The sequence below is a fragment of the Dasypus novemcinctus genome, chromosome 13 (assembly GCF_030445035.2).
Source record: "Dasypus novemcinctus isolate mDasNov1 chromosome 13, mDasNov1.1.hap2, whole genome shotgun sequence".
Lineage (NCBI taxonomy): Eukaryota > Metazoa > Chordata > Mammalia > Cingulata > Dasypodidae > Dasypus > Dasypus novemcinctus.
Genome location: NC_080685.1, coordinates 65,054,123 through 65,077,692, shown reverse-complemented (window position 1 = coordinate 65,077,692; position 23,570 = coordinate 65,054,123). Strand labels below are relative to the sequence as shown.

The window sequence follows — 23,570 nt, the reverse complement described above, 5'->3', positions numbered from 1 at the left end:
AATAAGGAAACAATTTCATCTACTTGTTCTTATCCTCCCCTTTTGCTTAACTGACCACACAACTAATGGTTTGTGTATCTGTTCCATTCTAAGACTTAAAAGCTACACTTAACCCCACTGCTCTGGAATCTCTCACTCCCTTTTTCAGTTTACTTTACATTTAAACAGACCTCAATGATTCCCCTTCTGCATTCCAGAAAGAATTTGTTTTTAACTAGATGTCAAATAAAGAAACAATGCCATCAGTTCCTCTTTTTTTAAAAATTTATTTTATTTATTTGTTTAATTATCTCTCCCCTTCCCCGCCCCATTGTCTGCTCTCTGTATCCAATCATTGTGTGTTCTTCTGTGTCCGCTTATATTCTTGTCAGCAGCACCTGGAATCTGTGTCTCTTTTTGTTACTTCATCTTGCTGCATCAGCTCTCTGTGTGTGTGGCGCCATTCCTGGGCAGGCTGCACTTTTTTGCATAGGGCGGCTCTCCTTCAGGGGCTCACACCTTGTGTATGGGGCTCCCCTATGCAGGGAACACCCCTGCATGGCACGGCACTCCTTGTGCGCATCAGCACTTCGCATGGGCCAGCTCACCACACGGATCAGGAGGCCTTGGGTTTGAACCTTGGACCTCCCAAGGTGGTAGGCGGGCGCCCTATCCATTGGGCCAAATCTGCTTCCCAGCTCCTCTTTTTTTTTTTTTTTAATTTTTTAAATTGATTTTGTAAAAATATTACATTACAAAAAAATATATGAGGACCCCTTCAACCCTACCACCCCCACCCCACCACTCCCCCCCCCAGCAACACTCATTCCCATCATCATGACACATCCATTGCATTTGGTAAGTACGTCTCTGGGCACCTCTGCACCTCATGGTCAATGATCCACATCATGGCCCATACTCTCCCCCATTCCATCCAGTGGGCCCTGTGAGGATTTATAATGTCCAGTGATTGCCCCTGAAGCACCATCCAGGGTAGCTCCAAGTCCCTAAGACACCTCCACATATCGTCTCTTCCTGCCATTCCCCATACCCATTAGCCACCATGTCCACTTTTCCCACTCCAATGCCACCTTTTCTCTGTGGACATTGGATTGGTTGTGTCCATTGCACCTCTATGTCAAGAGGAGGCTCAGATTCCTCATGGATACTGGATGCAATCCTCCCGCTTTCAGTTGTAGGCACTCTAGGCTCCGTGGTGTGGTGGTTGTCCTTCTTCAACTCCATCTTAGCTGAGTGAGGTGAGTCCAATAAATCAGATTGTAGGTGCTGGAGTCTGTTGAGGCTCAGGGCCTGGCTATCACATTGTCAGTCCAGAGATTCAGATCCCCTAAATATATCTTAAGCCCCGACACCAACTACAACTCCAGCACAGTAGCATGAAAGTCTTAAGAAGAGAGGTCCCATCTGAGTCCAGATTCATCACGCATAAACACCAGCTCCAAAGAAGGGCCATCTGACATGGCAGTTAATCCCATCTGCCATGACCATAGCACCCATGGGCCTCTTTAGCCCTCAAAGGAACCAATATCTGGGGGTTGTATCTACTTTATCTGTCTCTTAGACTCTGCTCAGTTGTGCATAAGGGCAATCCTTCTGACAGCCTCCAGACTCTTTTTTAGAGACTCGTAGCCATATAAACTCATTTCTCCTTTCCATTTCCCCCTTAGATTAGGTCAAACAGCATTTTAAAGTCATGTTATTTTATGTAGACAGGGATATTCTGCTGATCTGCATTGAACCTTCCATTCAAGGTCATTCTCCAGTTGCATCATCAGTTGGTAGTTGATAGTGATCCCTCGTTGACAGGGAGGCTCATCCCCGGGTGTCATGTCCCACGCTGGGGGGAAGGCATTGCATTTACATGCTGAGTTTGGCTTCGAGACTGGCCACATTTGAGTAACATGAAGGCTGACAGGAGGAAATTCCCAGGCACAATGCTGCTCTAGGCCTTGTTCTTATTTCAGGCCTATCAGCTCACAAGTATAGTCATTAGCGTCAGGAGCTCACTGTTGGACCCTCTTTCCTTCCCGGTCCTTGCCGCTGCACTTGGGAGACTGTTGCTGCTCCCCTAGGAACCACGACAGAGCACCACCGGCCAGGAACCCAGTACCCCCCCAGCTGTAGTTTTTAATTGTTGCCACTATGAGTATATCCAAACATTACCATGGACCCTGGACATATGTCCTGTATAGCTCCCTGTCAGCCATATATCACCTGTCAATAGTATCCTATACCGTATTCCTCCATTGCCATTGTTGAACCACTCTGTGATCCAGAACTTCCTGAAAATTGAAGCCCAATATAATGTCAGGATCCCTTACTAGCAAAATGGCATATAGCGATGGGTTTAAAGGTTAGATATAGAATACGAGTTGACTTGGAAAAAAATCTACATCCTATCTTTTTCTTTTTCTTTTTTTTTTTCCCCTAATTATTGAACTTCTCTTAACAAGAGCCCTAGACCACAGCAATTCATATATATAATATACAGCACTCCCACACATCCACCACAAAACCTTTTCCCTTCCACAGCGATACTCTTACACCCTATTCACATCATATTTACTTAAAGTGATGTACAGAGTCTGAGACAATAGCTTTCAAACAAGGTGACATCTGTGCTTACATTGTGGTGCTTACTTTAGGATACACAGTTTTCTAATTTTTTAGTTATTCTATGTTTTACATTATGGTTTACATTATCAGTCTGTCATCTCCTATATGTTATGGTGTAATATTACATGTTTTATATCCATCCTTGTGTATTCTCGCAAAACTCCTCTCTTACCCCCCATTTACCTTGGTTCCACACATTTAACATCCATTTTCCCATCCACCTTTGTGCCCACAGTGACAGCCAACCTCCGTTTCCCGAGGAGCAACGTCTAAAGATAGTTGGAATAGTGTTCAGGGCCTAACTTGCTCAACTGCCCCAATGCCCTGGGAGCCACCCTTTCTCTCGAGAGATACAGTTCCCTCTATTTGATGGCATTAGTCCTCCCCAGGATGTGGGTCCACCTGAGTGAGAGACCCACTCACTACTTGGGTCTCTACCCAATGGTGCCACCCACTCTGGCAAAATGAGCATTCAGACATTCCTCAGACTGTTCATGCCTTCTTGTTGTTTGATATTGTTATCCAACTGCTGCAAATAAATGTTAATTAGCAAAATTTCAGGTAACTTTCAAAGCAGTTGCCCATGACTTTTATTTTTTCAAAAAAACATTTTCATCTTAATGGGCAACGGATGAAGAGCTACCACATCTTGAAAACACAGCAATACATTGTGGTTCCAATATATGCATTTTAAACTAGACTCAATGCAGTGTCAAATGAATGATTTTTTAAATTGATTTAATGATGCCTAATGTGAGGTGTAATAAGTGGGCCTCATTGGGTGGATTGTAAATATAGTTAAAAGATACTCTTTAAAGGAGCCACAAAAGAAAGGGAAGGATAACAATGTACACAGAAAGAGATTTACATAGAATCCTCTCATAGTTTCCTCATTTTGAGGTGTTTTGTAACAAAAGAGCAGGCTCAAAAAGAAAATTTCCAAGTCACTATTGGCAATACATAAATGTGTGCAGTATAAGTAAGGAAACCCCCTCCCAGACAGCAGGGAGAGCCTCACTAAACTGGGAGACTTAAAAATTAGCAGACATTAATTAGAAACTTGAAAACGCAGAATAAAGAATATGTCTTCTTAAACATTGGACTCGAAGCTCATGGCTCAGGAAACCTGTGAAAGCCACATTTTCTTACTAGAAGGACCAGGCATATTACAAAGTATGAGCTGTGAAGGTTCAGCTCGAAAGTAACGAAGCCCTCAGACACTTAAGTGGTACTGGAAGATGATTCTTACGTATCTGAGAAGGTACCTAGAGCCAAATTGTCTTGTACCTGGCAAAAGAAGAAAAATAGGAGCAGAGATATACAAAAATATCTGCTTCTATTCCAGGAAACTATCTTTGATTATGACAGAGTATCTCATAGCAGACCAAGTCTCCTGTTCAGAACACCTAGAAAATCCATGTAAAACACAAAATTTAAAAAACTATTTTTATAAAGCATCAAGAAGCAGCCAAAACAGATAAGACTTGAGAGACCAAGAGCCCAGAGAGGAGAGAAATTCACTGAGGTGAGGTCAATATTCTCCGTGCTGTGTTCAGGGAATTTGCCAGCTTTTGGCATGAAAGGAAAGGGGCTGTGACTCTTAGGAGGCAAAAACTGGAGTCCAGGACTGCCAAAGGAGGCAGGAACTGAGGGGCCAAAATTTCTGGGCAGTACTTGCTGTCTTGATTGTCTCTGGTTTTCACCTAGAGGCATTTGTTAAATTCTTAAGGCATACAGGGCAGGAAGCTAAAAAGTCAAACAGAAAGCAGGCAAGAAGCAAGAGATTTTGGGGTAATATTATGGGGATGATGAGATAAAAATTGGAGCTCAGAACCTGACAAAGAGAATGATCTCTACTTAAAACTGTATGCTCTCAACTGGTATGCCAGAGGTATACAAACCCTCATAAAACAAGTCACTTGGATCAGCTCAGTCCCTGATTTCCTTGAGGTGATCTCCTTTACTATAGCTTCCTGTCAGAGGAAAGGATAAATCTTCTCTGGGAAAAGATAACATTATCCTGAACCTCTACAATTGTTTTCACTATAATATATGTATCCAATAAAAATTGGGAAGTGAATGTGGCTCAAGTAGTTGAGCGCCTGCCTACCACATGGGAGGTCCTGGTTTCAATTCCCAGTGCCCACTGAAAAAGAAGACAATCAAGACAGCAAGTTGACATGTTGGGCTGGCATGATGAGCTGACACAACAAGATGACCCAAAGAGATTACACAATGAAGAGACACAATGAGGAAACATAATGAGAGATACAACAAGTGGAGCAGAGATGGCTCAAGTCATTGGGTGCCTCCCTCTCACATGAGAGGTCACAGATTTGGCTCCCAGTGTCTCCTAAAAAGAAGACAAGGACACAACGAACAGACTCAGAGAGCAGAGAGTGAGTGCAAACAATGGGGGTGAGGGTGAGAAGTAAATAAAATAAATCTTAAAAAAATGTTATCAGACATACAAAGAAACAGAATTAAAAAGAAAAGATTGCCCAGTTAATCCAGATATTAGAATTATGAGATGTGGATTTTAAAAATACTGATTAATATGCTTAAGAAAAATAGATGTCAAGAGAGAGAATTTCATCAGAGAAGAGAAATCTATGAAAGAAAGCATAAAACGGAAATTCTGGGACTGAAGAATGCAATAATTGAAATGAGGATTCAGCTGCAATTGGACACAACAAAAGGAAGAATTTGAGATCTGAAAGATGTGTAAGTTAAAATGTTTGAAGTACAAAGAGCATAAGGCTAGAAAACACAGAAAACAGTAAAAGGGATATATGCAAAAGGGAGAAAAAGTCCAATTTACATACAATTGGAGTCACAGAAGGGGAGGAAATAGATAGTAGTGCAGAAGCAATATTTGAAGAGATATAGCTGATGAGAGATTCAAAGAAGTGCTACAAACTCCAACATGAATACATACAATGGAAACCCCAACTTAGCTTGCAATTGTAAAATTTCTGCAAACCAAACCCTTAAAAGCATCCAGAGAAAAATGACACATTACCTTTAAAGGAGCAGTAAAAATTAATAAGACTAATAGCTACTTTCTCAAACGGGAAATAAAACCAGAAGGTAATGGACTGACATCTTTAAAAAAGTGAAAGAAAAAACAAAGAGACAAACAAAAACAAAATTGCCAACCTGGAGTTGTTTATGCAGTGAAAATAACCTTAAGATGTGAAAGTAAAATAATCATCTTTCTAGACAAGCAAAAACAGTGAGTTCTTCACCAGGAGACCTGCACTAAAAGCAATACTAAAGAGAGTTCTTTGGATACAAGGGAAGTTATCCTTGAAATCCAGGAAGGGATGTAGGGCAATAGAAAGAGTAAATGGTAAATATAGTGCATAATCACTGTTTTACGGAGGTTCAAATACATGTAGAATTTAAATTCATGAAAACGGTGATAAAGCTGGGAGGGTATCAATCAGAGTTAAAGTTTTGTATAGTCTATTACGGGAAGTAGAAAGCAAAAAAAGAATCCCATCGAAGTCTTCAGTCCAATCTGAGAGCCCTCGTGAAGACATCTGTACAAGATCACACAGTGAAGTTAGTCACAAGAGGAGTTAGGGGACCTTAGGAGCTACAAAAACCATCCGGCTGAGGGCAGTGTCCAGTGTCCAGGGCTGTTTGGGAAACATGATAAAAAGCTCTCTCCTTGAACAGTGGGGCTACAGACGGAACTAAAATTCTCATGCATTATTATTTTAGATAATGTTAAATGAAGAAGTATTATCGTTAATACTCCTGTAATTTTTTTCCCCCTCTATTTTCAACTTTGTTCATGTTTGGTTATTAAACACAAGGGCCCTTTGATCTTTAGTAGCTTTATTTTAATTTCCTTATCTAGAACAAACTGAAACTAAAGGTAAGAACTTGAATTTCATTGTGGCAGATGTGAATTTGACCTTAGGAACAAAATTGACAGATTGGACAAAGGTAGTAATGTCCCAGTTACATCATGGGGAGTTTGTAGTTAGGAGGCAGAATGTGGCTGCAAAGGTGGATTGGAAATTATCAGTTTAACATGGGGAAGAAAAAGACATAAGTTCTCCTTTTTTGCATGCATATTACTTAAAAATTGGCCATATATTGAAACATTTATGGGATTTTAGGCTAGAGTAAATAAACTTAACATTTATTAAGCTCTGTCATATCCTATTTCTGGGATAGTAGGCACAGTTTCTTTTCAAAAATGGAATTAATAATATATATTTCTCTATGTTGTTGTGTCTAACCTACTATTAAAAACAACTATTATGTTTTTAATTTTTTGGTTGTTTCATTTTCTTTTTAAGACCTTCTATTGCTTCTTTTAAAAAATCCACTCTGTCAGTTTTTATTGTTTTCAGCTACTAGGTCTGTTTTTTGTTGTTGCTTTTTGTTACATTTTCCTTTTGTCATAGTAAACATTCCTGCTTATAGCCTGTGTCTGATAATTCTAATAGTTGAAGTATTTGGAAATCTGTTTTAAATGACTTCATGGTGCTTTGTTTACTTGTGTACCTATTTCTTTCTTTCTTTTTTTCTTTAGGAAACACTGGGAACCAAATCTGGAACCTCCCATGTGGGAGGTAGGTGCTCAATTGCTTAAGCCATATTGGCTACCCCTCTCTGCTCTTTTTTTGTTTTTGATCATTGTCTGCTGTTTTGCTCGTTGTAAGCGCATTGTTTGTCTTCTTTAGGAGACACTGGGAACCGAACCCAGACCTTCCATGTGGGAGGTGAGCATTCAACTGCTTGAGCTGTGTATGCTCCCCTATTTCTTTTTTACTATATTGTGGGTCCATTTGTTTGAAAAATCATTGTAGGAATAATTTGAGATCTAGGATGTATGTACCTTCCTCCAGAGAGGATTTGTATTTGCTTCTGAAAGATAACTGGACGAGCTACCACCTTACACCAAGTTCAAGGCTTGAGGATCCTTGATTCACTTGGGAATGTGACATTCACCTGCTTATTTGCAGAAAGTCTGGTTCTGTTTTGTTTTGTTTTTTTATAACTATACTATTTTTTTTCTCTTCCCTCCCCACCACTCTGCTGTTTTTGCTGTTTGTGTCCATTCGCCATGTGATTTTTTATGTCTATTTCTCTTTTTATCTTCTCTTCTTGTTTTTTCTCCTCTAGGATTAACTGGGATTCAATCCTGGGGACCTTTGATGAGGAGAGAGGTTCCTTGTCACTTGTACCACCTCACTTCCTGGTTTCTGTTGCATCTCACCTTGACTCTCCCCTTTGTCTCTCTTTCTGTTGCAACATCATCTTGCTGCATGGCTCGCCGTGCAGGCCTTGCTCACCATGCAGGCCTACCATTACCAGGAGGCCCTGGAGATCAAAGCTGGGTCCTCCCATATGGTAGACAGAAGCCCAGTCACTTGAGCCACATCCACTTCCCTGGTTCTCTTCTGAGAGAGAAGAGAACCAGACTTCCTACCCTCCAGGGTGTATTCCTTTGAGGTTCAAGTTTATTGCGAGAAGGATTTCTTAGTAGACTTTCTACTTTGTACAGGTCTTGGGCTTTGATTTCTGTCCTGCTCACCCCATAAAGTCATCAAAATGGAAGTTCAGTTTTGCCAGGATCAGCAAATATAGTCAGGGCAAAAGTTGCTTCTGTGCTTGTTTAAAATTTTCTCCTCCATTTATTTATGGTAATTTTTTTCTACCTTGTTAGTTCTTGGATGTTTTTGGGTAGATGCTTTTTGTATTATATTCAGCATTTTTTTTTTGTATTTTAAAAAAATTAATTTATTGAAGTATATCACTCATACATAAACATATATAAACAATAAGTGTATAATAATAGTTGTGAACTTACAAAACTAATATATATAACATCATACAGGACTCTCATAACTCACCCTACCACCAATAACTGGCATTGCTCTTAAACCTGTTTAACTAATGATTAAAAAGCATTGTTCGGGAAGCAGACTTGGCCCAATGGATAGGGCGTCTGCCTACCACATGAGAGGTCCACGGCTCAAACCCTGGGCCTCGTTGACCCATGTGGAGCTGGTCCATGAGCACTGCTGATGCATGCAAAGAATGCCGTGCCATGCAGGGGTGTCCCCCATGTAGGGGAGCCCCACCTGCAAGGGGTGCTCCCCATAAGGAGAGTCGCCCAGCATGAAAGAAAGTGCAGCCTGCCCAAGAATGGCGCTGTGCACATGGAAAGCTGACACAATAAGATGCCACAACAAAAAGAAACACAGATTCCCAGTGCCACTGATAGGGATAGAAGTGGTCACAGAAGAACACACAGTGAATGGACACAGAGAGCAGACAACTGAGGGGGGGGAGGGGAGAGAAATAAAAATAAATAAATAAAATAAAGAAAAAGCATTGTTAAAATATTACTACTAACCAAAGTATTTTTCCCCCAACCAACCCTATTATTATTATCGTTATATCATGTATATACGGACATACATAAGCAATTAAGTGTATAGTAAAAGTTGTGAACTTACAAAGCAAACATGCATAATATCATACAGGGGTCCCATACATCAACCCTCCGCTAACACCTTGCATTGTTGTGAGATGTTTGTTACAAATTATGAAAGAATACTGTCAAAACCTTACTACTAATCATAGTTCTTATCTTTCATTTGGTGTGTTTTCCCCCCAACTCACACCATTATTATTTTTAAAATATATTTTTATGACAGAATTTGTAAACTTATAAAGCAATCATGCACACATGCAAAATTCCCAAATAACACCCATCCATCAACACACTACACTGGTGGAACATTTGCTACAGATAAGATAATATCATCTGATTATTACCATGTCCATAGTGTACATTTGGCTCACATTTTCCATACTGTCTCATTATAAACACAGTACATCTTCGCATAGATGCAAGAATATTATATTATTACTGCTAATGACAGTCCATAGGTCACTCCAGCTATATTTTCCCCATGCTTCTCCACATTCCCAATACCCTGCAGTAGTGATGTACATTTCCTCTAGCTCACAAAGGACACTCTTGCATCTATGCCATCAACCACAATTCTCATCCACCTCTTGGTTTACTGTGCTATTCAGTTCCTAGATTATTCTCTAGCATTCTGTCAATTACATACCTGGACTACCATTTTCAGACACATCCCCATTTATAAACTAGCTGTTACTCACTATCTATTACCATCCACTCTATACATTTCCACAATTTACAGTAAAGCTAATTAAAACTTCTACATACTTTAAACATCAGTAGTCCATCTCAGTCCTCCTCTTATTTCCTTTAAGAATTTCACCTACCACCAGGTCTTGAAGATATTTTCCTACAATTTCTTCTAGAAGTTTTATGGTTCTTGCTTTTATTTTTAGTTTTTTTTGTTACAAGTGGCAAAATTTTTACTGTTTTCCTCGTATTCAGACTTCCACAGCAGGAAGACGCCGCCAGTTAGGGCAGCTCTGGCTAACTGAAACCAGTCATTGGGCACTAATTCTTGGTCACTCAAGCCTTCTATGAGGGTGAGCATAAAGGGGGCAGTAGCACCGTAGGAGTGTACTGCCTTTTTTAATTTTTCAAGGTATTTAAAACTGAGGGATTTATAGTTTGTGGCAGCAGCGGCGGCTCCGGGAGCTGGAGCCGGAACTGAAGGACCGAGGGAGGAATAGTAACACTGCTGGTGGGTTGATTGCGTTCTTCATCAGAATCGGAGTTATTATTTTCATCATCAGAGTCGCTTATGACTATGATGGTATGATTGCCATCTTGTGAACTGAGACTGGGCTGTTCTGCGCCACCATTTTGTGTGCCGGGACTAGGCTGTTCTGCGCCGCCATTTTGTGAACTTAACGGCTGGCGGGTGTGGTCAGATGTGGCGGGCGAGTGCCGGGTTTGACTCCGAAGAATGGGAAAAGCGAGCTGAGGGTTTTTGTCTCTAGTTTTAGGAAGCGAAACACTTATGAGAGCCTGGGTGAGCTCTTGAATGCTGCGCATTTCGGCGCGAAGTTCGCTAACCTCTGATGTATAAGAGTGAGTGGTAGGGGGAAGAGTTCTGGCATCAACAAGAGAGGGCATTAAAGCCATTGGATATACAAGTGGGGGATCTCAGCTGGAAGAGGTTACGTGGGGGGGGCTTAAAGGGTGGAAGTGAGAGCGGCTCAAGATTACAACTTGCATCTTCATTGGGAGTTTCAGGGTCATTTTCGCAGACCTCATCCTCGGGGGGAGGGGCAGAAGGTGTGGGGGATTTGTCATCAAAGGAAATTAAGCTGAGGGGTGAGTCTGGGCGTGAGTGATGGGGTTGCGAGTGATGTTCGGACTTTTTACTGCAACCCGAAGGGGGTCGAGAACTTAATTTTAAAGCAGTCTCTCCTTCTGTAACTCAATTCTGTATATCAGGAGGTTGGGGGGTGATTCCTAGTACATCTTGTACTAGCCGCCAGTAGCTAAAGGTGGTGACGGGGACCCTTTCAGGTCCAAAAGTCTTATAATAGTCAGTCAGGCAGTCACCTACTCTACTCCAACACTTTGCATCTATTGTGCCCTCCTCGGGAAACCATGGACAGGTTTTGATAATAAACTTGAAAAATTCAACCAAACTTTTCTTTTTGACCTTAACACCTCATGTCTTGAGTGCCTCTTTTACCTGGCTAATAAACAATGAATGCGAAGATTCTGCTTGTCCCATGATTATAAAGAAATGAAGTGAAATGAAGTATTTCACTTACCCATTTGGCCACCGCCAGTGACTGAAGAATTCACGGGTTGATGCTGAGATCCTCCTTTCCACCGCTGAGATGTGGCCTTTCGTCGGCCGATATGCAGGGAGCGCTCCCCTCCTTGGATGAAGCGGTGTTCTTTTCTCGATTACAGGGAATCGTCGAGCCCCACGTTGGGCGCCAGTCTGTCCCGGCCCGCAGGATGGTAACGAGGGCTCAAAACCTACCGAGAAAGAATGGTGGGACAAGAGACACAAAGAATGACAGCAAGACAGTGTTCTGATCAAGCTGCAAAATTTTATTGAGGGAACAAAGCATATATACTCTTGGGAAGGGGAGGAGCAGTAGGCGAGGAGGTGGAGGCTAGGGATTGGCTATCGCTGTTGCTGGGGTAAGTGGCAGGGTTCAGGGATTGGTAGCTGCTGTTGCTGGGGTGGAAGGCAGACTTCAGTTTCGCGCCTTGCACCTGCGTACTGTCTTATCAGTCTGGGTAGTGGTGGGAAACGGAGAACAAAGGAGCAGGGAGGAAGAAGAACAAGGAAGTGGGCTCTGCTCTGGCGGCCATGTTACCAGCATTGCTGAGCTCAGTGTATACTCGTATTGACTGCTCCCAACAGTTTTTGATCCATTTTGAGTTAATTTTTGGATAAGGTGTTAGATAGGGACCCTATTTCTTTCTTGTGGGTATGAATATCCAATTTGCTCAGTACTATTTGTTGAATGGACTGCCTGAGTTATGTGGGTTTGACAGGCTAGTCAAAAATCACTTGACCATACTTGTGAGGGTCTGTTTCTGAACCATAAATTTGGTTCCATTGGTCTATGTGTCTGGCTTTTTGTCAGTACCATGCTATTTTTACAACTCTAGCTAGGTAATATGATTTAAAGTCTGGAGATAAGGGTTCACTTTTCCCTTTTATGATGTTTCTGGCTATTCAGGACCCCTTACCCTTCCAAATAAATTTGATGATCATGTTTTCAATTTTTAAAAAAATGTTGGTGGAAATTTTATCGGGTTTGCATTGAATCTGTATATCAATTTGAGTAGAATTGACATTTTAATGATATTTAATCTTCCAATCCATGAGCATGGAATGTTCTTCCAGTTATTTAGGCCTTTTTAAAATTTCTTTTTTTTTTTTTTTTTTTATTGACTTTGTAATAATATTACATTAAAAAAATATATATATGTGAGGTCCCATTCAACCCCACCCCCCCACCCCCCCTCTCCCCCCCCCAACAACACTCGTTCCCATCATCATGACACATCCATTGGATTTGGTAAGTACATCTTTGGGCACCTCTGCACCTCATAGACAATGGTCCACATCATGGTCCATACTCTCCTCCATTCCATCCAGTGGGCCCTGTGAGGATTTACAATGTCCGGTGATTACCTCTGAGGCACCATCCAGGGCAGCTCCATGTCCCAAAGACGCCTCCACCTCTCATCTCTTCCTGCCTTTCCCCATACCCATCGTCCACCATGTCCACTTTTCCCAATCCAATGCCACCTCTTCTATGTGGACATTGGATTGGTTGTGTCCATTGCACCTCTATGTCAAGAGGAGGCTCAGATTCCACATGGATGCTGGATGCAATCCTCCCATTTTCAGTTGTAATCACTCTAGGCTCCATGGTGTGGTGATTGTCCTTCTTCAACTCCATCTTAGCTGAGTGTGGTAAGTCCAATAAATCAGATTGTAGGTGCTGGAGTCTGTTGAGGCTCAGGACCTGGCTATCACATTGTCAGTCCAGAGATTCAAATCCCCTAAATATATCTTAAACCCCAACATTAACTGCACCTCCAGCACATTAGCATGAAAGTCTTATGAAGGGAGATCCCATCTGAGTCCAGATTCATCACACATAAACATCATTAGCATTGAGTTGCAGTTTCTGAATACAAGTGCTTTACATCATTGGTTAAGTTTATTCCTGATGATTTTAGTTCTACCTGTCATATTTTATTTTTACCACTCTTTTGACACTTTTAGTTACTTTTATTGATATGATCTTCATTTCTAGACTCTCTTCCAGGTCTCTCTCTCCTGTCATTTCGTTTTAGGCTCTAGCATACCCTTTAGTATTTCCTGAAATCTGGTCTGTTGCTTAGAAATTCTCTCAGTTTCTATTTATCTGTGAATATTCTAATCTTGCCCTCATTTTTGAAAGACAGTCTTGCCAGATATAAGATTTTTGGTTGGAAGTTTTTCTTTGTAGTATCTTTTTTTTTTTTTTTTTTGTCTTTATTTTTTTAATGTGATATTCAAAAAATATGAGGTCCCCATATATCCCCCACCCCCCTCACCCCACTCTTCCCCCCATAACAATAATGTTAAAGTATCTTAAATATATCAGACAACTGTCTTCTTGCCTCCATGGTTTCTGGTGAGAAATTGACAATCTTATTGGGAATCTCTTACATGTTATGAATTGTTTTTCTCTTGCTGTTCTCAGAATTCTCTCTTTGTCTTTGGCATTTGACATCTGATGAGTATGTGTCTCAGAGTTAGTCTATTCAGATTTTTTTGGATGGGAGTACATTGTGCTTCTTGGACATGGATATCTATATCCTTCAATAGGGTTGGGAAATTTTCTACCATTATTTCTTCAAATATTCCTTCTGCCCCTTTTCCCTTCTCTTCTCCTTCTGGGACATCCATGACATGTATGTTCACATGCCTTTTACTGTCATTTAGTTCCCTGAGACCTTGTTCAATTTTTTCCATTCTTTACTTCATCTGTTCTTTTGTATGTTCACTTTCAGATGCCATTTCTTTAAGCTCTCCAATCCTTACATTTGCTTCCTCAAGTCTACTATTATATGATTCCAATGTTTTTTAAATTGCACCTTTCATTCCCATAAGATCTGCTATTTTTCTATGTATGCTTTCAAATTCTTGTTTGCGCTCATCCAGTGTCTTCTTACTATATTTAACCTCTTTAGCCATCTCATTGAATTTATTATTTTTTGAACATCTATGATTAGTTATCTCAACTCCTTTATGTCATCTGGAGGCATATCTTATTCCTTTAACTAGGCCATAGCTTCCTGTTTCTTGGTGTGGATTATAATTTTTTGTTGGTGTCTTGGCATCTAGATTACTAGATTATTTATTTTTGTGTAGTTTTTAAAGTTTAGGGCTTCCTGACCTTTTCCCCCTGATGATTGTACAGTAGGAACCAAGGTTGTAATTGGTGCTATAAGCTGTGGAGACTCAGGCTGTCCTCATTGTGCCAGGGACCAACAAGGCTTCTCCCAACTTTCTCCTTTTCCAGGGTTAGGGACAGAGTCACAGTGTGGAATAATCCAAGTCATGCAGGTATAGACTATAGTTGCCAAGAGAGACTGATGAAGCTGGGACAAGAGTGGGCAGCAATCTATGCAGTGTGGGTCCAAGATGACTGCAGTTGCCCCAGTACACATTCAATTTTCAGTTGTGTCAGCCAAAGGTACCTGCAGTTACCTGGATAGGGTGGTGCAGGGACAACCAGCCTTTTCACTGCCAGAGGCAGGGTTGAAGCCTAGTCTAGGGCTGCAAGCTGATCTGGGTGAAAGATACTGTTTCCTATGGTCACTGTGATTTTTGTTCACCTCCGCTTCCCCTTGTGCTGGGGGGCAGAGTCAAAATGGCGGCCACCAGCCTCTTTCCAGCTTGGGCAGATTCACACCCCAGCTGTTCCCAGGGTTATACTTGGCCAGCTGAACCTACCAATCAGTAGCTGAAATCGGCAGCCAATTATCTCCTCCTCCTGTTTTTGGGAAATGGAGCTTTCAATTCCAGCTACAGAACTGCTCCTGGGCAGCTTGTGCCACCAGAGTAGGATGACCACCAGCCTCTGTGGCTTGGCCGGTAATTTCCTGGAGAGGCTGGTGCAGTCCCCGCAGCCTCCTCCCTGCTAGAGGTGGCACTGGGGCCTAGGATAGAGCTACAATCTGATCTGATTAGAAAGAAGATGGTCCCCACCAGCACTGTGATTTTCAGTCCTCCCTGCTTCTCCTTGTGCTAGGCATGGAGTTCAGATGGTGGCTACTGGCCTCTTTCTGATAGGCTCAAACTTCAGCTGTTCTCAGGATTGTACTTTAGCCTGCCGAATTTGCTCATCAGTAGTTGAAGTTGGTACCCAACCATCTCTTCCTTCCCTGTTTTTGGGAAGTGGAGCTTTCAGTTCCAGCCTCAGAACAGCTCCCGAGGCAGCTTGTGCCTCCAGTGGAGGATGGGCACCGGCCTCTGTGGCATGGTGCTCTCTACTTACTAGTCTTCTCTGCAGGTGGGCTGTTTCCTCCTTCCATTCCTTCAAGGGTGTTGCAGGATGCTTTTCTGGCATTCTGAAGCCCTCAAATAGGTGCTTCAGCTAGCTCCAGACAGCTTTCCATGTTTGCTAACTGCTCTGTAGCAGGAGCTGACTCTAGAAGCTCCTTACTCCACTGTCATTTTGCTGGTTGTTCCCAGCATTTTTGTTTTTGATAAAATGGTTGGCCTGGATAACTTACCTGCTATTACCAGAAACTGGAAATGTAGGATAATAAATAATCTGTATTACTGATGATATTAATTCACAGAATTTGGAGTTCAAGTGGCTAATACCTACTTTGTAAGCTTAAAATAACTGTAAAATGGTTAGTTACTATTATTGTTATAAAATAGAAGGCAAAAAACAGATAGTATGTGCTGGCTACCATCTCATACAGGGATGAATCTGGTGTTGCAAGTTCCCACTTGCTAGTAAGCCAAAGTAGAGCTTTCTTATAAAGCAGGGGTTGGCAAACTACAACCGGTGGGTCAAATCTGGTCTGTGGCCTGCTTTCATAAATAAAGTTTTTTTGGACCACAGCTCACGCTCGTTCCTATACATGTCATCTGTGGCTGCTTTCATGCTACAAGGGCAGAGGTGAAGAGTTACAACAGAGACCACATGGCCCGTGAAACCTAAAATATTTACTTTTTGTCCCTTTACAGAAAAAGCTTGTTAATCCCTGCTATATAGTATTATTCCTCAGAGGTATTGCCTGACCAGTTTAAATCCTGGGAGCAACTCCACTCTTAAATTATTTTTTCATTATTTTCTTGCAGTTTTAAATACTGGAATATTGGACTTGGTATGATAGAGTCTTCAGCCATGCCAACATATTTAAATAGGAAATAGCATTCAAAAGCAAAACTAGAAGATCTTCAAGTGGTAGCAGGGTAATTAAATTGCTACTCTCAAACAGCTCAGAAAAACTGTTTTTTCCCTGTGCATTAAAAAAGCAGTTTCCTCTTCATTTGTAAAGTTAAGCTCTTCATTTCTCATTAATCCATAATTCTTGGAGCTATGTAAAATCGCGAGGGCTTAAAGGAAATGAAAATTCACAAGAAATGAAATTCACAAGCAAGGAAACCAAATCCAGGCACAGATCATTGATGGTGGAGGGGCACTGACACATACACAGCTCTCTTCCTCTACAAAGAGAATTCTGAGAGAATTCTTGCTTCTCAGGCTTAAAGATGTAAACCTACGTATATGAACCAAAGAAAAAGAACTTGGAAGAGGAAGTTAAGCTCAGTGGTTGTTTCTTTCTTCCTCAACACCAGTTCTAATTAAGGGATCTCCTAATTCTGCTTTTGATGCCAGCTCCTAAACACTAAATGTAAGCAGGTATTGATGCCATTCAAGCTACCCTGTTAGAACTGCACCAATGTTTCTATGTAGAATTTCCACTTAACAGAGAATGCCACTGAGTCAACGAAATGACCAGGTTTTAAATGTATCTTTCTGAACTGGCTCAGGAGCCATATAGCCTTTAGTATCAGGTTTGTGTGTTTGCCTTTCTGAATAAAACCTAGAGCCTTGTTAGACAATGCCTTCCAAAACGTGAAGAAAAGTGTAAAATAAGCACTGGGTCCGGGAGTGAGGCATAAAGAAATAATGACATCTTTTCTTTATAGAGATCAGCCTTCTTCCATGCATGCCACTTAGTTTATTAATCCATCTGAAATTCCCTTGGGATTTTGAGCTGGCTCTTTGTCTGTTGATGAGTCTGTAACTCTGAGACAATTAACTGTAATGACATCAAGACAGACCCCTCTAAATCACCGCTGGGTCCTGGGCTGCCAAAAGCCATCTGCACCTGGGTGGCTGGCTAACAGCACCTCCATTTTACTCGGTTTTTCATGTGGAATCCACTGTCCTCTTTCTTAGCTGGGGAGCCAAGAAGGCTCTAAATTCCCTTCTGTGATGTGGAGTGGTAGAAAAGCAGAAGTTGCAGCCAAGGAAGGGGGTGGCATGTGGGAAAAGCTGAGGGGCTCCCTTCTCTAAGACCAGGAAACAAAAAGCCCCTCTATTCTGGACCACCTGGGCTCACCAGGCTCTTTATGCGAGGGTTGACCAGGCAGCCAGTGGAGCCAGGAGCCACAGAGAATAGGGTTCCTGTGCAGCCAGTTCCTCATGCCCCAGGTGGGAGAGGCAGGGGGCCCCTGGTGATTTTCCGGCCACTCGGCACGCTCCGTGGTGCAAGCACAATGGCAACGTGGCTGAGGAGCCAGCTGGGCCTTATTCCAAGGACTGCCCATAAGGATGACAGAACAGAGGCTGGCTTTACTGAGCCCCTCCCTCAGCCCTGCTGCTGGCCCTTTGTCTTTCCACACTGAATCTACCTTTCCATAGTACCCAAAAGGAGGCAGCATCCCAGCTGGGTCCTTGGGAAGCTGAAGATCTGCTGATTTGCACCCTGCTCGTGCATATTTTTATGTGGGCAATGGAAACAGATGGCTCCATCCAAGTTGCTAAAATCCCAGCTGGTTATTGCTGTATTAGGATGACCTGAGTTTGGAAATCTGTGTTTTCCCTGCCAGTCTTGGACAAATTGGGGAACGTATTTGTCTTTGAATTAGAGCATAGACTGTATAGGTGGGAAACCCTGCACCCCCACCATGTCCTAAGTGCTGGGGGAGTACAGGAAATGTGACATTAAGCACAATACATTACAGAGCTTACCCCTGTTCCCGTACATCCTTTTTTTTTTGGATTAGGCAGGTTAAAATAAAAAACAAAAAAACAAAAAAACAAACCCTGAACAATGGAGTCATTCTACTTTCTCTCCCTCCTATCTCTTAAACTAGACCTGAACAACTCTCCTCTAGTAAATGCTAAAATAGACTTTTAAAAAGATACTCAGAAAGCATTGCAATCCAGCACTTACTGAATACCTATTTTGCTCTAGGGTGCTAGAATAGGTGCTAGAAATACAAAATTGAATAACATATGGTCTCTGTGATCTGAGGATTCATGGTCTAGTTGGAAGGGTTATGTATAAAAAGAAGACATGTATATATAAAAAAGAAAATGTAAGTGCTATTGTAGAGGTAGGTACAAAGTGCTGTTGGAACATAAAGAGGGGCTGACATTTTCCTTGGGAACACTGGAAAGGTGATATTTGACAGCAAGTTGGACTTCCTCTGGGGCGCAAGGCAGGAAGGAAAGTCCTAGCTGAAGAAACTACATATGTGAAATTCGGAGGCCTGCATGGGACACTGCCTGCCACACAATGTCCAATCCCAACCCCCACCCCTACCCCCGCCCCACTCTTCCTTCCTCACCTCATTCAGGTATCTTTCTCTGCTTACATGTCAATCCCGTCCCCAGCTCCAGGTGCAGATCCCAATCAATCTAAAAATAATCATGGCAGTCTTATTTCCTGCGACTGTTAGATATAGAAATGGGTACATGACCAAATTTTGGTCAATGAGGCACTAAGGTAAGTCCCTTGTGGGGTATCTAGGAAAGTTTCTTCACTCCTAAGGAAGCAACACAGAGTCAGGATATGATGCCTGGAACTTCAGCTAATACATGGAGAAAGATACAAAAGAATTGCTAAGCAGCAGACCTGAAACTCTGAACCTCTTAATATGTGAGCTGATATCTTTCCTTACTCTTTAAGCCACTGGGAATCAAGCTTTTCTGGTAGTTGAAAGCCTCCTGACTGATATAAACTTCAAGAGGCATGGCATGTCCAGAGGACAGTGCACTAGTAATTCTGCTCATTCCTTCAACACTTCTGAGCACCTGCGCTTAGCTGCTAGGTGCCATCCTAGGTAGTGGGGCCACATAGACCATGAATGAATAAGATAAACCAGGTCTTTCCCTCCTGAGTTTACAATCCAGTGGGGATGAAGACAGATAATAAATGAATACACAAATAAATATGCAAGATATGGTGATGATGCTCTGAAGGAAATGAAACAGTAAAAGGTTGTACAGGGCAACTTTCCTAGGAGGGTACTCTTTTTACCACAGAGTTGTCAGGGAAGGGGATGGGGCATTTGAGCTGAAAACTGAGTGATAAGAAGTCAGCCATGTGAGGACCCAGGGCCTTGATGTGGAAACAAACTTGCTGTGTTCAAGGGACCAGTACATTGGAGCAAGGTAAGTCCAGAGGAGACTATTTGGAGATGAGTCAGAGGTCGGCGGCCAGATGATGGGCCATGTCAAGGCTGTCAGTTTTGTTCTAGGTACATGGAAGGAAATGGGAGGGTTTTCAGCGGGGGCATGATGTGGTTTGATTGTGGCATTAAAGTGTAGCCAGAAACTCTGTAGCAATTCTGTTTGGGATAATGGAAAAATTTTGATAATGGGTGGTAGTGATGGTAGCACATCATTGTGCATATAATTAACAGCAATGAATTATATGTTTGGATGTGGTTAAAAAGGGAAATTTTAGGTTGTACCTATGTTACTAGAATAAAATTTTTAAAAAAGCCATAGGACTAGACAACACAGTGAACCCTAATATAAACTGTGGACTGTAGTTAATAGTACAATTATAACAATATTCTTTCATCAATTGTAACAAAGGTACCACATTAAAGTGAAGTGTTAATAATGGGGGAATATATGGAAACTCTGTATTTTCTGCATGATTTTTATGTAAATCTACAACTCCGGTAATTTAAAAAAATATTTAAAGAAATTATAGCCTGTATTTTCTGCATGATTTTTATGTAAATCTACAACTCCGGTAATTTAAAAAAATATTTAAAGAAATTATAGCCAGAGCATGAAATGTGCACTGGGAGTGGCTAGAGATGAGCTGGCAATATCTGCTGGAGATGAGCTGGCAATATCTGCTGGAGATGGAGTGTACAGGAACTTACATGCATCAACCTTCTGCTTTCCAGGCTAGGTGACATACAATGCAGTCATGGCCAGGGCATGGTGGCAACTAGCATTTGGACTTAAAGTCACTGTGTGGTGGATATAGAAAACAATGCAGACAGGTGAGAAGGGGCAGTCATAAGAATGAGGAGTGGGGCAACTCCTTTTTTAGCTGAAACTCTGCCAAAATAGCACCATCCATGGAAGCCCTTAAACTGCCTACTAGTCTTTTCAGCCACAACCGTATACCTTGGTTGTTAATCACTCACCGCTGAAATAACAGGTGTAAAGTGCTTATCAGTACAGTATCATGAACATGCTAAGCGCTCAGTGCATGTTAGAGACTAGCATTATCACCAACAGCCAGAATCCTTTCTGGATGCCAAGGACAACATAAGAATCCATAAAAACAATCCCAGGAGGATTTGTCTCCACTTTGCCAGTTGGGAGGCTGGTTTGACAGATGTATTTCTATTTCATTTATAATACTCATCTTATTTTTCTTCTAAGTTTTTCCTTCCTCTGTTTGGCCTTTGGACTGGTGACTCCAGCACAGCTCTGGCTGCAGGCTACAGGCTGCATTTGGCCTACCTGATCCAAATTCTCAAATTTAGGCTGCTGATCCCACAAGCTTGAACTTCTTGGCTCCGTGTCTGGGTCTCTCTGCTTTCTGTTCAACAGGAAACGGTTGCTGGGCCGGCCTCCAAGGTTTCAGATTGGCCTTCTGTTCAGATAAGCTTTGGAGGATGTTTCTAGTTGGGAACGGCAACAGATCAAGTTCTTCCCTGGGTTTTAACTTGTGCCTTGGTGACATACCAGCAGATTTAGATCTGACGTTACCATTGGGGTGAAAGTGCCCACACGTGACTTGAATTAAACAGACCACCGCTGACCAGAAACAGTAACCGCTCACGGCGGGGCTGAGCTCAAGTTCCCCGAGAGTCACCAAGCACTCCACCCCGGGCCAGATGAGTCAAGGGAAAGGGGTCTTTGACTCGAGTGTTTATCTTTAATCGAGGTTGATTTTATGTTGACATACAAAGTAGTTTTTCTTTGTATCTTAGAGAGGTAGCTCAATAGGGTGGAGAAATGGGCTTTGGGGTGATTTGATCCTGAGTTCAGATTCCTGCTCCATACCTTACTAAGAGTGGCCCAGTTATTTAATTTCTCTGACCTTCTTTTTCTTGACTGAACATGGTAAAAATAAAACCTTTCTCAAAGGATTGTTGTGAGGATTAAATTAGATATGTGCCAAATGACTGGAACTTTGCAAAGGCTCAGTAAATGCTGGGTATTATTTCTAAATCACTAAGGGGATTGCTATTTTATAAATTTATTTTATAAGTCCCAGAAAAGTAATGTTAATGAAAATAACGATTGCTAATGTTTATTGGGGACTTATCATGTGCCAGGCTCTTTTCTAAGCATGCACATGTATTAACTCTTAATTCTCACAATGCTTACTATCCCTACTTACAGATGAGAAAACTGAGGCATGCAGAGATTAAGGAACTCCCCTATTCAAAATATGCCTAGTACTTATGATGGACCAATGTACTCAAGAGAACACGGTGTTTCAGACATTTTCAGTTTACTTGATTCCTTCCAGATCTTTAACCATGGTTTAGGAATTTCCCAGCATCCTCTACAAACAACATATTAGGAGAAAGATGTTTCAAGCCTTGTTAAAACCAATAATAGCGTTTTCCAGCTCAATTTGGAAGAATGGACATAACCTTGGGGGAAGATGAAATTCCTATTTTACCTTTGCAACTAATTCAACATTATAAAAAGCAAGGCAAAAAAAACACCAAACTTTCAAAAACAGATAGATACGAGCAAATGAACAAAGACAGAATCTCTGTCAAGATCCAGTTTTACTTCCTATTGGAAACAGGGAGGACCAGAGGCAGACGTGGCCACCTCTGCCTCTAGGTACAGATACATTTAAATGTGTGACACTGAAGTGTCTGTGAGCACTCGTTCACAGATTCTTTCAATAAATGATCTTTGAACACTTGCTATGTGTATGACACAGCAGGGTGCAGTTACTGTAGAGAAAGAGGATATACCTTAGGTCATATTTGAACTTCAGGGACTCTTAACACAAGACATTTCCAGCCAAGAATCTGAAAAATTCAAGAACAGCTTCTTCTAGTCCCCATGGGCCCAGAATTGTTCTCTTCCAAGAAGCACCTCAAGCCAGACCCTGGGTTGACACACTCCAAAACATACACTTGACCCACCTCTTACCCATTCTTGCACCTCTCCCTCTTGCCTTATTATATACAATCCTTTCATTTTGTTTTCATTTTTCAATTACCTGAGAAATAGCTCTCAAAATACAATTTCTGGGACTCTGATGTTAAGACCAGTTCCTCAATATTTAAAGTGTTCTTGCTTAAAATCAGACAACAATACATTTTCATAGCACACAAGTAATTGCTTCTTTTATCCTGTACCTTCAAATCCCAGGCAATTGGCTCCTCTTAGCACTCTGCTGCTATGCTCTTTCCTCATTGCCCAGTTCCAGGCAGGGTCCAGTCTCTCCCTGTCAAAATCCTGTGTCCTGTATTACAGCCCCAATTCCATGAGTCCTTCCACAAACCATAAGCCAGAATATATTTAAAAACTTAACACTTTTATAATTTTACCCTGTTCTCCACACTAATTCAGGTGCTTTCGAGGTAGAGAAATAGCACTGCAGCAACCTTTCCCCCTCAAGGCTGTCTGAAGGTGGAAACCACTAAGAACCACTAGTCCAGTCCCTCCAGCTGCCAGGATTGTCTTTAGTAACTGTAATTAAATGAGCCTCTGTGGAATACCTCAGGAGAGGTGTGACGCAATTATCACTGAGTTTTTCCAGTTGATACCTGGGCATCCCTGGCTTGGTTTATGGTTCAGATGAGCACTTTTTTTTTTTAATGATTCAAAGAAGATGAACACAAGTTTTCATTTCCAGTGAATATTAATTCTGAATGAGTAAATGCAAATGGAATTGTCAGTGAAAAATGCATTCCTTTTGATTCTAGCCTCCCTGATTTGTTGTTACACCAGCAGGGATGTTTGCCACAGGTTGCAAGACCTGATCACATCGGAGATGATGGCTGCCTCTC

General features: G+C 41.7%; 1 long non-coding RNA gene across 1 annotated transcript in view; it reads right to left on the bottom strand.

Annotated features, from left to right (window-relative positions):
* Positions 1-23,185, bottom strand: part of LOC139436234 (uncharacterized) — a 34,947-nt gene extending 11,762 nt beyond the window's left edge. Inside the window, exons 1-2 of the long non-coding RNA XR_011645320.1 lie at positions 22,917-23,185; positions 11,326-11,539 (exon numbers count right to left, since the gene is read on the bottom strand). This is a non-coding gene — a long non-coding RNA (uncharacterized lncRNA). The remainder of the gene's footprint in view (positions 1-11,325; positions 11,540-22,916) is intronic.
* Between the last annotated feature and the right edge of the window lie 385 nt (positions 23,186-23,570).